Source organism: Anser cygnoides, chromosome 9, assembly GCF_040182565.1.
Source record: "Anser cygnoides isolate HZ-2024a breed goose chromosome 9, Taihu_goose_T2T_genome, whole genome shotgun sequence".
NCBI lineage: Eukaryota > Metazoa > Chordata > Aves > Anseriformes > Anatidae > Anser > Anser cygnoides.
In genome coordinates, this window is record NC_089881.1 from 8788794 (window position 1) to 8804657 (window position 15864).

Here is a 15864-nt window from a genome sequence, read left to right on the forward strand (position 1 = left end):
AGTGGCAATCTGGCAATCCAAATTTTCAGTGATTCTCTGCCTCAAGCCTCCTCGGGCCCCACAGCAAGTATGCTTTTTATTTAGGCATTTCAGCTTGTGCTGGGAGAGAAAAATGTCAGAGCACTGGCTCTGGCTACCCTGCAGTGGCATCCTGCCTGCTTCTAAATTCCCCCAAGCACTTGAAGGGCAGAAGAAGAAAAAATAAAATAGATGAAATAAAGACACTGCATAGAGGCTAGAAGAGACAGATGAAACCCAAGGGCTATATCCTCATTCAGTGCAAACCAGTGCAATAAGATCAAAGCACTGCAATCAACGCTTCCTTGCATCTTACATAAAAATATTTCAGAAATATTCTTATACCACTACAGTAAGAAAGCACATAGCTCAAGTTCTGACAAGAGCACAGAAGCTACCCCCCCCAATTACTTTAACCTTGCACTTCATAATTCATATATTCAGAGTCCCATGATCAGAGATCACCTACAGAAAATCCAGTCGCTGCAGCCAATTTTGACTTTCCACCATGCTAAAGCCTGACATTTACACAGTGTTTGAGTAGGATGCCTGTGACTGCCACCAGTGAATACCACTTTTTCACTTTATCAGTGGCAGTAATTTATCTGACCTTGGATCAGTAGGAATGAAGAAAGAAAATACAGGCTTCTTTACCTTCCCACTTGCTCTCGGACAACAACCTGACCTGTTAAAAAGATAAGCTACAGGAAGAATAGGATGTGTATTTAACCCCAGGGGTATTTCCTAAATTGCTCACAGCAAACAGCTCAGCTTGCTCTGCTCATGAACTCTGACAGAGCACCATTAAAGAAATGCAAAAGGTATTCAAAACTACCTTGCTGCTGTTCCCGGAGTCAAACAAGGCCTAAGTACAAACATTTTCAACTACATACTCATCAATTTATCTATATTATGTCTAGTGAAAATGGTTGTATCTTCCTCCTATTATTGGCCCTCTCCAACATCCATAACACTAACGATGTCAGCAGGCTACTCCCCTATGCCATGTAGAGTTCATTATTGCACTGTTTATACAATAAGCACTACAAGACAGCCAGACGATAACGGAGCACTAGCACCTGCCTCCTGATTTGAGGAAATTCCTTTTCTTAACAAGCTTTTCTCAGTTGTCAACAAGCTCCTCCTCAGAAAACAACGTAATATTGTAGCAAAACAATAATAGCTCATATAACAAGTTAAGTAATCGATTTATAATTATACTTGTTTTTAAAACATACATTAGTTCACCCATTTTCTCTCAAACACCAAGATTCACATGTGCACATGGGGAGGCCAGCACCCAGGTGTGTTTACCAACAGGGCCTTGAGACAACACAGAGAACCAGATATATCAATTCCTTGTCACATCTCCTGTGTCCTTCAAAGCCTACTGAGGATGCACTGGTTTTGGACGTGCCTTCCACACCCTTTAAAAGTGATTTTTAAAACAGTGGTTGCAATATTTTCTTCTCTCAAACCTGTCTAACCTTTATGGTTCTGTAGGATTTACACAACGTCCTTTAACTTCTTATCTTGCCTTTGCCCTGGTGTAGACTGCTCCTTGTGTAGGCTGCCCCTTTTTTTCCTGATAAGCTGCAGGTAGATGTACCAGGATCTTGAAAACCTGCTAATGAACAATCAACACCTAACTTCCATATCCCTTCTTTCTGGCCTTCTTTCTTTCCCTTCTGCATCAAAACCTGCCCACTTATTCCAATCTTTTCTTCCATTTTATGTTAGCTTCCTGCAGATCAGCTACAGGCAAGGTGAAGAAGCCAGTTTCACCCATCAACATGTCTGCACCCTACCTGGATAAATACATTTATATATACATACACCAAAAAATAAATGGTCTACCAGATTTTCTGTCCTTCCACCAGTATGAAAGTTTTACTCGGTGCTGTACTTCTGTGCAAATATTTTCCAAGTTTAACTGATGGCAGAGTGTAGGTAAATACTTTAACAATTCTGCTCTGTACTACCAACTGTCCTGTATCAAAGCGTAACAGCAGCAGTCATCTTTTAGTTAAACAATGCAGCATGTAATTGCCTTGCTGTTGGAATGACCTGACAAAACACATTCAAAATAAAGTTTGATTTGATGACTTAACCTTTTTCTTTACTAAAAGCCATCAGTTCTCATTCTGTTCTTGTCCAACATGAATAATAAAGCTCTGCCTTCTTCAAAGCATCCCTACCCATATCTGAATATAAGTTAATTTATTTTCATTTATTGATTGAAGAGAGCGCATTGTTTCCTGTCATTTTTTTTTCAGACCACTTCAAATTTTGGAAAGCAAACTTAAATATACTGTATTTGGCATAGTTCTAAACAAGAAGGGACTGCATCCCTGGAGAAAAGGCATATGGACTTTGCCAAATACAGAATGAGACTGCCAAGACAATTTTCCTCTCGGTAAGCACCCACAGAAATTGCCACTCCTCTCCTCCTCCTTAGCCCTATGGGAGCACACTCACAGCCAATACATATTTTTTAAAAGAGCATTCTTGCATGAAACATCACAGGACTCGAGAGACAAATCTGTCAATTACTTCTCTGCCACTCAGGCTTATTGCCAACAGACTCCCTCTGTCTCAACACCTTACTTGAGACTGTATCCGCATCCCTACTAACCAGCCTCTCATTCTGCCCCATGCTACCTCACGTTGTCATTGCTTTGAATTAGCTGTCCTCAGCTTCAAAAATCTCTGCCCTCCTCCCCTCCAATGTTTCTGATATGCTTACCAGAGAAAGTGATCTCAAGGTTTTTGGAAAAGATGCCCATATCCAGATACTCGAGGCTAATTTACGCAGCTGCTGAACACTCACACCTGGAATTTGAACTAGGAAAGGGAACAGAGTAACTCAGTAAAGTCAAGGACTAAGAAAAAAAATCAAACTGGGAGTCCAAAATCAAACTTGTTTTTCCTCTGACTCAGCACTTACGTTATACAAATGACAAAACGTCTTCCCAAGGGATATCAGAAAAAAGTTCATATTAGAAAGGAGTCACACGTTGAAGCTTTGAGTATTACAGAGCCCATCAGAGAACCAGCAGTCTTAACTCCAAAGCAGTAGTTGAAAGTAGGCTTGGGAAAGAGAAGATCATAAAAAAATGTAAGAAAATTATGAATAGCTCCTTAATTGTTGATTGTGCATGTAGCTGATATAGTATAAGATTACAGAAGTTTCTACTATTAACATATTTCCTCCCAAATCTCTATCTCTGCTTCATTTGCCTTTCTACTGCATTTCATCCAAAGTAGAGTAGTATCTTAGGAAGATGTGTTTATATTCTGTGGTAGGTAATCGGTGTCCCAGGAAAGCTCCCGATTTTCTGCAGGTGTGGGGAGGTGACAAGTGAAAGGTATCACAAGGCTAGTAAGAGTTATCTTGCAGTGCACAAACTCTGCACAAAATATCTGTGTGGTTATGCTTTAAACTGCTTTTATAGTGAGCTAAACTTAGCCAATGGAAAAACAACTCAGTGAAAAAGCGAACTACACCCAGAAGTATCTGCATTCAGCACCAAGTTATTCAAATTAGTAAGAGCGTTTTGTATTATCCATACCCTGCCCAAGTCACACAAGCACATACAGTAAACAACAATTAGCCAATGGACATACCCTGTTGAAAATTCAAGAAGCATTTGGAAAACACAAGGATCTCAATACAGGAGAAAGGTACTGACACAGGTTGTATTTTTCTCGTCTGCATGTGTCCAATATCTTATTTGAACTTGCTTTATTTTTGAGTACTCACTTTCTTTATTGCTTTGGTAATTACAGCAACACCATGCAGCCAAAGTTCTGGCTTTTTTTTTTTTTTTTTTTTTTTTTATTACCCAGACCACTGTCCACTACTGCTCCAAGGCTGAAACACCTGCATTTGTACATGTTTTATAGAGTATGACATAAAGCCAACAAAGGCTTTTGTGCTGATTACAGAGGCTTCAAGCTCCAGCCTCCATCTCTGCTGTGGCACCCGAGGCTCAGTCAGGACTGCTATCAGGCCCTGTCTCCAAAATACATCAGCTTCAGGTGCTTTGTAAGAAAAGGCAGTCCCTTAACAGACAGCATCTGTTCTTCATAAAAAGGGCATCCTATGCTTTGGAAATTATGAGAAGGATTTTAGCCTCCTGCAATGCCTTCATTTTAAAGTGATAAATCAACCTATTTTTCTGATCAGCTTTTTTTTTTTAAAAAAAAAAAAGCTTTTTTTAAAAAAAAGCTTTTTTTAAAAAAAAAGCTGTACCTAAGAGTATCTCACAGGGGAAAAGTAACTATGGCCAAAGACCTAATCCATTAAATCCCAAGCCAAATACACACCTGAGCCACTCCACCCAACACTTTGCATCAGGCTGACCACTCTGGTGGCTTTTTCAAATGGTATCTGCTGTATTTCACACTAACTCCCTGCTGGGGTTTGTCCTTGTGCCCTTGATCTCCGCTGCAGAACTGGGCTGAAGCTCCCCTGTGGCTGGAATTAATGCTGGCCAGAATGAGCCAGTCCAGGGAGCAGATGGTTTGGAGCACATCAAACTGACACTGTCAAAGCCACTGGATGCCAGCCATCCCCAGCCTCATTGTTCTAAGATCTGGCAAATAAAAAGCCCACAAGAAAACATTCTAAAAATAAGGGAATTGCAAAGGATGACAATAAAAGGTAAATTATTTCTTGTACAGGGTAATTTACATACAGAATAACTTCCCAAAGAGAGACATGAAGCAAAGAACACAACTATGTCTAGAAGATCAGTAGGATGTTTTCTAGAGATGAAGAAGGTGGGTGCCTGAAGGAAACAAAGCAAAGGAAAAGGACACACTCAGAACTGAATAGCCTCTTTCCTTTTCTTGGGTGTTTCATACTTCCGTGAACCACAAATAGTACATGACAATAAACACAAGAGGGTGTCACAATGAAGAAAAAGCTTCTCCAAATGAATAGGAGAGAAACCTGCTCAAGATTAACAACCACACAGATTCTGAAGAAAACCACAACAATCCTGCGGTAAAAAAGAGGAGGTGGCGTGAGACAAGGACAGAAGCGCTGGTGCACCCCACTCCTGCTCAGCAATGCCCCTCCTGTTGCCCGACAGAGGGTCTGCTGGCCCTCCCTCTGGGGCACTTTGCAAATCGGGGTTTAGGAGCAAACCCAGGGCAGACCCTGCCCAACTGCACTGAAGCCACAGCACTGCTCAGCCCCAAGAAAGAGCAGCTGGACGGATAGCATCAATAAAGCAGTCTACTCACCTGCTCCCCAAGTCCTGCTCCCAGTCAAGAAGAAATAGGCTACCTGCTCTTCTGGTGTAGCAAGCCATGCTGTCAGTGCTTGGAAACACGGCACTGCTGTCCAAGAGCAGCAAGGGCTGTCCGTTCCCTCAGAAAAGCTGATCTGGGAGTTGGGGATGACCCCAGCACAGGACAATCCCTCACCAACAGGGCAGCAACCCCCAGAGTTAAAACCTTGTGTCCAAAGCTAGGGGCTGGTAAGAGCGCCCACCAGCAGCCCCAGGCATGGTGAGCATCCAGAGAGCCCAGTCAGGAACAAAAGGAACCAAAGTCAACTACAGCACGGGCCCAGCATCCACCCAGAAGTCAGGGGGAAAGAAAGGGCTGGAAATAAGCCCACCTCCACCACAGCTGGGGCAGAGAGGGAAGGCCCCCACCTCAGCTGGGCTGGGCCCCAGGCAGGAGCAGGAGGAGGCTGCTCAGGGCAATCGAGGCCTGTTAGGGCCACCAGGGCTGGGAGGGCTGCCTTTCCTCACTCCTACTGACCCACGACAGACACAGGGAAATGGGGCTCTAGTGGGGAACGGAGGGGGAGGCCCCCATTCAGTGCCTGCTGGGGCATTCAAAGCCCTGGCAGTCAATGCTTGTAATGTATCCACGAGGGGAAAAAGCCAGCAACAAAACTCACTGAGGTAACGGAGGCCAATGGATAAGAGCACCCCTGGGATCCACTCGTCTAATATGCTGGATGGGAAGACAGTGCCAAGGATAAACAATCAAAAGAGCTTCATCCTAGCAGCTCAGCACCAACCACTGTGAGATCCAGACACAATAGTAATCACTTATGAATAAAACCCTGGCAAAACATACCATCTGGGTTATGCAAGTCGGTATTCTTGCAAGAACGAGCTCTCTGCTTTAAAGAATTTAAGCGTTCTTCCCACCTCTGCCTAAGAAAACAAGGATTTGTCTGCAGCAGAACTACACATGCCACAGCCCAACGATGGGGAAGCACGCACATAAACAGCAGATGGGATGTTTGGGGCACCAATCCTGTCTCCCTGATGGCACAGTGGACTTCAAAATTCACAGCACCCTCTCCATCTGTGAAGACAGAAGGTACCTTCTGCTATTCCACAGCCTCAAAGTCCCTTCCTTTTGTCTGTTTAAAAGATTTCTTCGAACCCAAACTGCTGGCTGGCCTTGACTCTGGCACAATAGGCTTTCCTGTTGGGACTGAGAATAAAATTTGGATTTCAAAGTACTCTCTTAAACTCATGAGAATCATCTGTCATAAATCAGCTAGAGCTAATTTAACACTTCAAGACATTTCTGTAGGCAGAACACTTAGTGCTGAAGGAACACCAGCAGTTAATACAGATTGTCCCCTCCCAGTACATGAACAGTGTTCAGGATCTGCTGGCCTACAAAAGGGAAAGCTTCCTTCTTTCCCTACGGCGGACAAAAAGATCACTTGGGTACAGCTTGAATGGTGAGAACCCCGCAATATACTTGTGATGCCCAGTCTTGCATGATGTATTTCAAAGTGGGATTGCTACCCAGGCAAAAAATTCACTAGCTCTTGGGTAACTGCTTTTCCCAAAGTTATCCAGTTCTTATAAAAAGGCTTCTTAATGTATTAAGCAGAGATAAAGCAGAGTCAGAGGTATTTGGTATGGAGGAATTTAACTACAGAGATTTCCATCAGTTAAATATGCAATCAATCCTGTTTAGAGGATTGATTGCATATTTGTATCTGGCATTATCAATAAATCTCATTCCATTTCTCCTCCTTAATTGCACTGTATTAACAAGATTAGGAGGAGAGCCTTATAAAACAAAAATAGTAGATGATTTTGAAAACAAAATTAGCAGCCGGAGGCCCTGTGGCATATTGCTGAGAGAAAGCAGGTGGTCACAGGTGTCTCAGCCTCCAAAGGTAATGACTATCTATACACTGCGCTGTAGGGCTTTGTTGCACTTTGATGAAGTGCTCTGTCTAAAAGCTGGCACAATACATTTGTTTTCAGAGCAATTAAAATCAACAGCAGATCCAAAAACACCTTTTTATGAAAGACCACAGCAAGAGAATAATTTACAGACTGTTGTATAAATGTAAGGATTTTGTCCTTTGGGCTGAAACTTTGTTATTTTTCATCTCATCCCATTTAGATTTATTTTTTTCCTTAACAAATAGAGGTGTAAAACTAAGTATCACTATTCAGTTACATGTAAAAACTGCATATTGCATAGTAACAAGGTACCAGATTGTCCTGTGAGCTGTGCTTGCACAGTTACCAATTTTTACTGAGCCACATGAGTACAGTGAATGATTCATTAAATGGTATCAGAGCTAAGATCAAGTTAAGCCTCATCTGAGGGCACAAAAATATACTGAGATAACCATGTTCCACAGAGAGGATTTCCAAAAATTAAAATATCACGCCTATAAAACTTACTCATCATCAATGAAATTCTTCACTAAGAAAATAATTCCTCTTGAAAAATTATCCACATGATTTGTCAAATTCTCTACAAACCATTTTCTTTGCTAGTTAGACATTTTTCTAGAATCCAGGGAAACGTTACTTCTGTCCTCCATAGATCTTGTTGCTATTTTTGTGCAGCAGCAGAACTTTTTCTAGTGCTGCACTACCTCACCCATACTTCCTAGTAAAGTGTTTAAAAAACAAAACAAACAAAAACAAGCGGCTAAAACATTAGTTTTAGCCTCCCAGTGCCTTTGGAGACTGTGCTGTGGCAGAAAGCCTCCCAGGCAAAGAGGGAGGAAAGCCCCATCCTGGAAAGAATGTCCAGTGCTCCAAGAACGCAGCTGGCAAAGTCCAGACTCAGCAATATTAGCATTTTCTTTTATTCTGTATTTATTCTAAATCTATAGATACAGATCAAATAGGTATTTACTACCATTTCCCCTTCTCTGAAAGGGTAATTGGAAATGCCTTTCATAAACAGCTTGAAAAGCCATCTAATTCTGCTAAAACACCCTTTTTACTTAACTTCCACCTAAATTTAATCCATCGCTTCTTGTAGAAGTTTCTCCCTCTCCACTTCAAAGAGCTAACATTGTACTCTAGTTTTTTTAACCACTGGTAACTAGATTTCCTTCTTTCTTCAAGATCGACAAAGGTTACCTGAACAAACGGTAGGATTTCAACAAGCACTGGAAACTTTATGTGCCCGCTGTACTAAAAGAAAGACTCATAGCTTCTCCAGTGCACGTTCAATGCCATCGATCTCTTTGTAAGAACGTTTCTATCATTTAAGAAGCACAGTGTCAGTTATTTTGCAGAACTGCCAAAAATACACTTGTTTCAATGAAGAAAATTCATCAAGACAGGCCCATTTCCTCCATTACTCCAGTTCCTTTAGAAGCTTCTCTTTCGTAAAACTGAGACCGGAGACCTTAATTCAGCAAAGTGTTTTGTCCTATGCTGAATTTCCACCGAAATTAATATGCTTCATTAAATCAGGCCCCTGTGGTTAATGATTCACTGAGAGGAAAAAATGGACAAAAGAGTTATTTTTCAGATTTGGGCAAACATTTGAACATACTTCAATGAAAAAGAAGCCTTGCAGACCAAGATTTATATTAAAAGCATTATCACTAGCCTGAAATAAAACAGAACACCTTTAAATCAGGCTTCAGCTGAACTTCAGGCCATAAGAAAGTACTTCTCCCTTCGTTCAATTCATGTACAGCAATAAAAGAGCTGTAGTACAGATATTTTACTTAGCCCAGTGGACAAGGCAGCGGAGGTCAGGCAGTGACACAAATGTGTCTTCATTGCATTTGTCTGAAGCTCAATAAACTTGTGTCGCTGCAAGTGTCAAAGGCAGGGATGCTGCTAACAGCTTCATGCAGGCAGAGCACTCAGTGAGATGAAAGGCAGCTGCCAGTTTGCAGGCACAGGACTACAGCATTACAAACGGTGAATGGAGACAATTTATTGATTAATGCTTGTCATCCCAGTGGTTTGTGAGAACCTGGTAGCTCATAAGAATTACACTAACAGAAAGAGGGAACCTTCTCCTCTCCTCCCCTGCTCCCATCCAGGTTATAATATATGAAATGAACTGAATACTCTGAGGAAGCTTTCAAATTTTTTTTGGCTTGGAAGCAATTTTAAATTTCAACACATTGAAATGTGCATGAATTGATCAAGAACATTTAAATGAGTTCAACAAGAGAGTCAGCTGGTATAAAATGATTTGCTTGGGAATGGCATCTGCCCCTATCCTTCAATAGCCCTGTCCCTCTCCCCACCCATGTACACTCATCCACCTATGGGCTTGCTTTAAATACCAGAATATCATCTATCAGAAAATCCATAATCTGTTAAAATGAAGTTGCATATACCTGACCTACTGCCATATCTTATTTCCAGACATTCCCTAGTTTCCCTGCAAAGGCAGGTAATACTGAACATCAAAACAACAAATTCTTGATGTTTTAAAAATTTAAAAGCTGTTCTTGAACACTTGTACAGATGCTTTAAATTAGAAGCGGCTTTCCTTTGTTTTAAGAGGAGGACACTCCTGTTATGATTGCAAGGCAAGGGGAGAGTCGAAATCTCTGAAAACAGATAGCCTATTTGGGCTACTGGTATTTATTCCATCTATTAACTAAGTACTATAAAGTACTCATCCAATAAAATCAAGATTTCACATAGTAGAATTAAACATTTATCAGAAAAGCTTCCTTCCTATTATCCCTCAGAACCTCAAACCTGCCCCCAAATCCATAGGAGGACCGTACACTAACAGGCAGGTATGTAACTTACTGTGAAATCCAAAGAAGCTGCAGGGAGTCAAGCACCCCTTCCCATGGCAGCATGGCCAACGGTCAGCAATTTCAACATTAAACATCTCCACATCTCCTGCATCAGACACAGTGCTGTGAGCAATAAGAGGCCAGTGTACGTGGATTTAGCCCAGAAAAAAGAATTACAACAAAAGAATGGAATAATACAAACATGTCCAGACATTGACAAATAATCCAGTAGTTAGGCAAAAATAACTGTAAACTACAGAGAATGATGTACCTAGAATTCATTTTTACTCTGCTAAAAGTAATGCTGGGCCAATACATTTCATTTTATATCCAGTAGTAAAAACTGCTATGATTTACTGTAATTTTAAACAAAAGCAAGCTGTCACACTGCTTAGTGACATGTACAACCATCTGAGCTTGAATACATACGAAAATTTAATCATTCATTTGCTATGGAAGGATATTAGTTGCGTGTTGAAATGCCTTTAATCAGTACTAACAAAATTAAAAAGTAACATATTTTGAAATTGAAGGAAATTTAGATGTACCATTAAACCAGTTCTCTCTCATGTCTCAGATTTTGTGACTGCAGTTTTATCTGATGTGCCTAAAGGGTCCATCCTAATTTCCTTTCCTGTCAGTGGGAGAATTTACTTCAAGGACACTGGATCAGACTGGAACAGGAGTAGGCTTTGATTTGTTCTTTTGAAAGCTCAGCACAGGGTTGCACTGGGCCCCATTGTACACGACACTGAGCACTTTCATATCCCTAACTCTGTGTATTACTTTTATCCTTCACTTTTGGGGCTTTGCAATTGAAGAGCTGTGCAGAAACAGTAAAGGTATGTTTTCTCTTGCCAGTGTAGAATTTACTCATCTTTAATAAAAGAAAACAACTGAAATTTGACAAAAGGCAAACTACCTTAAAAAGACTTCCAAGTAGCATCTTAGAAGATTTTCTGACTTATTTAAAACATTGTGGAAAAACAATAGATTTCTCTAAGTCCAACAGAGCTTACAAGACATAAAAGAACACTATTAGTAATGCTTGAGAGAGGAATTGAACTAACTGTGGAGACGCAGGTAGATCACCCCTCTTTATTTGTTCTGATAGTTCAGAGTCTGTCTCTCTAGACAGAGAAACAGCTTAATGCCAGTGGAATGCAAAAAAAAAAAAAGTAGAAAAGCTTTCATTCTTTTCTGTCCCAACAAACATCAGTGATAAAAACTGAAAACAGTGAGTGATGAAGTGCTACATGACTCTTGTGGTTTTTTAGTTTGTTTTGTTTTTGTTTTTTAATCATGCAGTGGTATTCTACTTAATATTCACAAAATCTTTTATGCTGGATAAAGGGTTTATTGTAAAAAACCTTTAAGCCCACCAGCACCCATGTGACCTGGGCAGCATGGGCAGCAGAAGAGCTTAGCAGACACTGGCTGTGAACCTTCTTTGCAGCTGGTTCCCCACACTGACCTGGGCAAGCTCCTTTGCCCTTCCCCTCGTGCTGCACTTCTCCCCAGGTAAAAAGGAAGATTCACTTCCTTTGGAAAGTGCTATCTACAAATGTGTACTAGACAAAAAAAAAAAAAGTCACCCTTTATCACTTTGTATGTTAAAATTATGTCAGTCCTCAAAACACAATGAAAACTGGACTTCCTTACCTACATGATGCACTCAATAAAACATCACATTCCCAAAATTACATTTTACCTATGCAAGAAGTCACATGGGCTTCACGGAGAATTCTTGCAAAAGGATTTCATAAAGCAATAGAGCACTGCATGATCAGTTCCTTTATGTAAAGTCCCTAAATATGTCTATAAATATTTAATTCAACTGAAAACCTTTCAAATGTTACCTATGCTCATCAGCTTCTCTGCACTGTATTTGTTATGCAAGGCACATTTTGCTAAAAACCAAGAATTATTCATAAACATTCACCTGGGATACTATTCATGTATATCAACCTCAAGGACAAGAAACAATGTTTCTTTCATTGATTGCCAAGAGAGACTTCCTATATTGTGAATTCTACATATTGTGTGTATGTATGCATACATGGATTATTTATAGGGGTATATGACATACGTAACACCCCATCTTCGTTACACTTACCCTTACATTACTCCATCAAAGCATCACAGTAATACAAGAGTCTAAATCATAAAATCATTTCTTAATCTACAGTAACATATAGTTTAACTCGTATGACTTTATATAGCCTTTCGGCAGCAGTACATCTACTGTATTTGTATTTTAGTTCACATGCCACTTTCAAGGCTTCAGTATTTCAGCAAAATTACAAATTAATGAGATAGGTAGTCTCTGTTACAGAGATAGGAGTAATCTGCAAAAGGGTATTAAGAAAAGGAGTAATTTATTGGCTCAGAAAGGTTCCAAGTGAGCAGTCGCATTAGCATGACAGCAGGAGGTCAAGAGACTCATTAGCCAGCAGCCACAAGATATGCAGCTCAGTATTTTATAGTAGCAGGATGTACATGCAACGTACACTTTTGAAAATGCAGTTCCTGGGGCCCTCCCGTCGGCAGTTAACTTTGACTGCATTTCACACCCATCTGATGCCTGTGGGTACCCACTGTGGGGGGCTCCTTGCCGTGTGCCACTACAATAGGAAATGGGTTCCAAATATCCAGCTTTGTTTCATATCGTTTCTTCATATTCTGAAGAAACCAAATGAGGTTTAACAAGAGCAAGTGTAGAGTCCTGCACCTGGGGAGGAGCAACTGCACGTATCAGTACAGGCTGGGGGACGACCTGCTGGAGAGGGTGGACGACAGGTTGGCCATGAGCCAGCAGTGTGCGCTGGTGGCCAAGAAGGCCAATGGGATCCTGGGGTGCATTACATTAAAAGGAGCATGGCCAGCAGGTCAAGGGAGGTGATCCTCCCCCTCTACAATTCCGTACAATTCTTCTACAATTCTACCCCTACAATTCTGTGATTCTGTGATATGCTGCTGTGTTACAAAAAATCTCACGCAGCTGCACTGTGGCACAGAAAAAGACAGAGAGATGATATCTGCTTGTTATTACCTGGGTAAGGGGTCCTAACAGCAGCATATGCACTGCTTGCCCCAGCAGAACAGCAGTCTGAATTTGGCCCACCGAGTTCTAAAAGCTCAAAGGGGGTTAACTATCATCTAATTTCACCGCAAAGACAAGCTGGTGCAACTGCTAAGGATGCACCTTGCTAATACCCAAACTCATTTTCAGGTTGAACAACAAATGCAGCATGGACAAGGTTTGAAATCTGGAGGTGGGGACAAGGGAAGGATGAAAAGAGGGAAAAAATATTATGTGAGTGGTGCAGGAGATCATCAGCAGCAAGACAGCATTTACAAAATGCCTGCTCGGCTCAGACTAAGGAGAAAGTGTTGAAAGCCTTCACCTGGACAAAAATCTAAGTGCATGACATGGTGCAAAACTGAATAAATTAACTAACATGAAGGTGTTAGATCCTGATAAAATAAAGTGCCATGGCTCCTCTGATTCCACTGCTACTGTGCCATTTTACATTCACTGAGGATGGCTCTAGGTCATTTTAAAAGAGCTTTATTTTCAAAGGAACGAAATCTACAGACAGTCTAAATCTCAATGCCATTCATTCACACAGGGGCAGAAAGACTCAAATAACCTTGCAGAAATACGCAGCAGTGCCAGCAGGGTGACCAGGTACACTAACATCGGTTTCAGGTCCGCCTTTCCCACAACTCTCTCCCCGGTCAGACCCACCACTTCCTTTGTCTATGGAACAAGGGATTAAAGCTGAGACATACAAGTGTTTTTGTCTAAATCACTTATGTAGAAGGCAGTAATTGCCTCTGAATGTGCTTCATGACTGATATTAGCAAACACCTTAATTATTAATTGAATTTCTTCAAACTAACTGTATCAAAGCCTAACACATCAGCTCTTTTCAAAACTGTAGCACTCCATGACTTCAATATTATTTTTAATTAAACACATGAGTACCTATACGAAAGGGAAAGAACACAATCGCAGTTATTTTCATAGATTTTAGATGTTCCTTAAATTTTGGAGAAAGCCATCTCTCAAGCATCGGGTTATTTCTCATTAAGAGCTGATTTGTTTGTTTGTTTTTTTTTAACAGAAACATCAGATATTGCTTTCCCTTAGAAATGTTCTGGCGTAATTTTGATCTCACCTAAAAATGGCAATGCCAGAGTAGCATAACAATCAGAGTGAGAGCAGACTCATGATAAAATCTGGAGTCCAAAACTAAGCAGACCTGAAAATGTTTAGTGTAGCTGATCCCCATATTACTCATGCTTTTTAAATAGTCTCAACTTTTGACTTAAATTTTTAATGCTCCTTCCCCTCAGTCAAGTTTTTTTCACATAACACATCATTAGGCCGTGGAGCTAATTGCCACAGGATGTTTGGAGGCTATGAGCACATATGGGTCAACCATGAGATATGCGAATATTTTAACAAAAAACAGATTCATCAGGGAATACTGACATCGAGAGTTTGATGCCATCTCTAAGCCAAGGTCCTTAAATTGAAGGTCTTTGAAAAGACCTGCATTTCCTAGTAGTCCAGCTCCTTATGCAGACAAGCCCTGACTCCTTCCTCCTGCAGAAAGCCATCACTAGACTAAATTCTGTGCTACACAACCCTTTGGTGTGACCCACACAGCTGTCCCATGGTCTTCATCTCTAAGAAGAATCAGACTGCTGCTTCCTTTCATAAACGTATAGGGCAGCAGGCTCAGAAAACTGAAGGGACAAATGTTCAGCAACTGCAGTTTACAGATGCTGTGTCAACTAACTGGTAGGAAAACATAAACTAGAGGAAATTACATAGAAAGAGAGCAGGGCTGCTATGTCAGCTGAGCAAAACTCTTGAGCATTTACACAGTCTGCAATCTGAATGCAGGTCTTCTATGACCAGAGGTGTCTCACCACAATGAGAATCTCTTTAAAATCTTACTCCACTGCAGCCAAAATCCTTAATGTTCTGGGAGGAGGAGAAATTGTTGTCCATTTGTCTGATGGGCTGAGGCAGCTGAGAGTGGCCCCACTCTGGTCTGCTCCACAACTCCAGCACCATGGCACACAGCACACTACTCCTAGGAATAGCAAGTTTCTGTACAACAGGAATCAAATGCTAAAAATCTGGCTTCTTAACCATAGTGATGGTGGGGGTCTAAAATAGCTGCTTCATCTGCTCCTGAAAATCTCACTCCTATTAGCAGCACTGGAGGACCAAGAGAGATTGTTTAAACATAAAAATCTCTCTTTTACTGGGACAGATTCTAACCAAAAGCTTGAGAGCCTCGACCAGAACAACAGCTGGTTTAGCAACCTGAGTCAGAAACCAGCTTTTGTTTAAACAATTTTTATGAACTGGTAAAACTCTAAGCATACATGACAAATTCTCCTCTTCTAATTCAATTTTAAAAGAGAATCCTTCATTCAAACTTGTAAACATGGCCTAGAAATCTAACAAACTGTAATAAATCAAACCAATGACGATAAGGGCATTGTACTCTCATTTTGCAACCTGAACCGTAAGATTAGACCTCCACCCTCGCCCTATTCACATCTCTTTAGGCCCAGAGTCATGGAGATAAGAGTCTGAAGAGCCATTTTACTGGCGTTCTTCGGAGGGATTCCACTTGAGATCAGTAGAACTGTGCCTAATTATTCCAATGCACTTGTATGTGTTATTGTACAGGTAGGATGAACTATTAGGAGATATATAAAACAAAAGTGAAATGGGTAAGTTCGATTTGCCATTGTTTTACAAATATGTGACTACCTGTGAATTTCACAAGAAA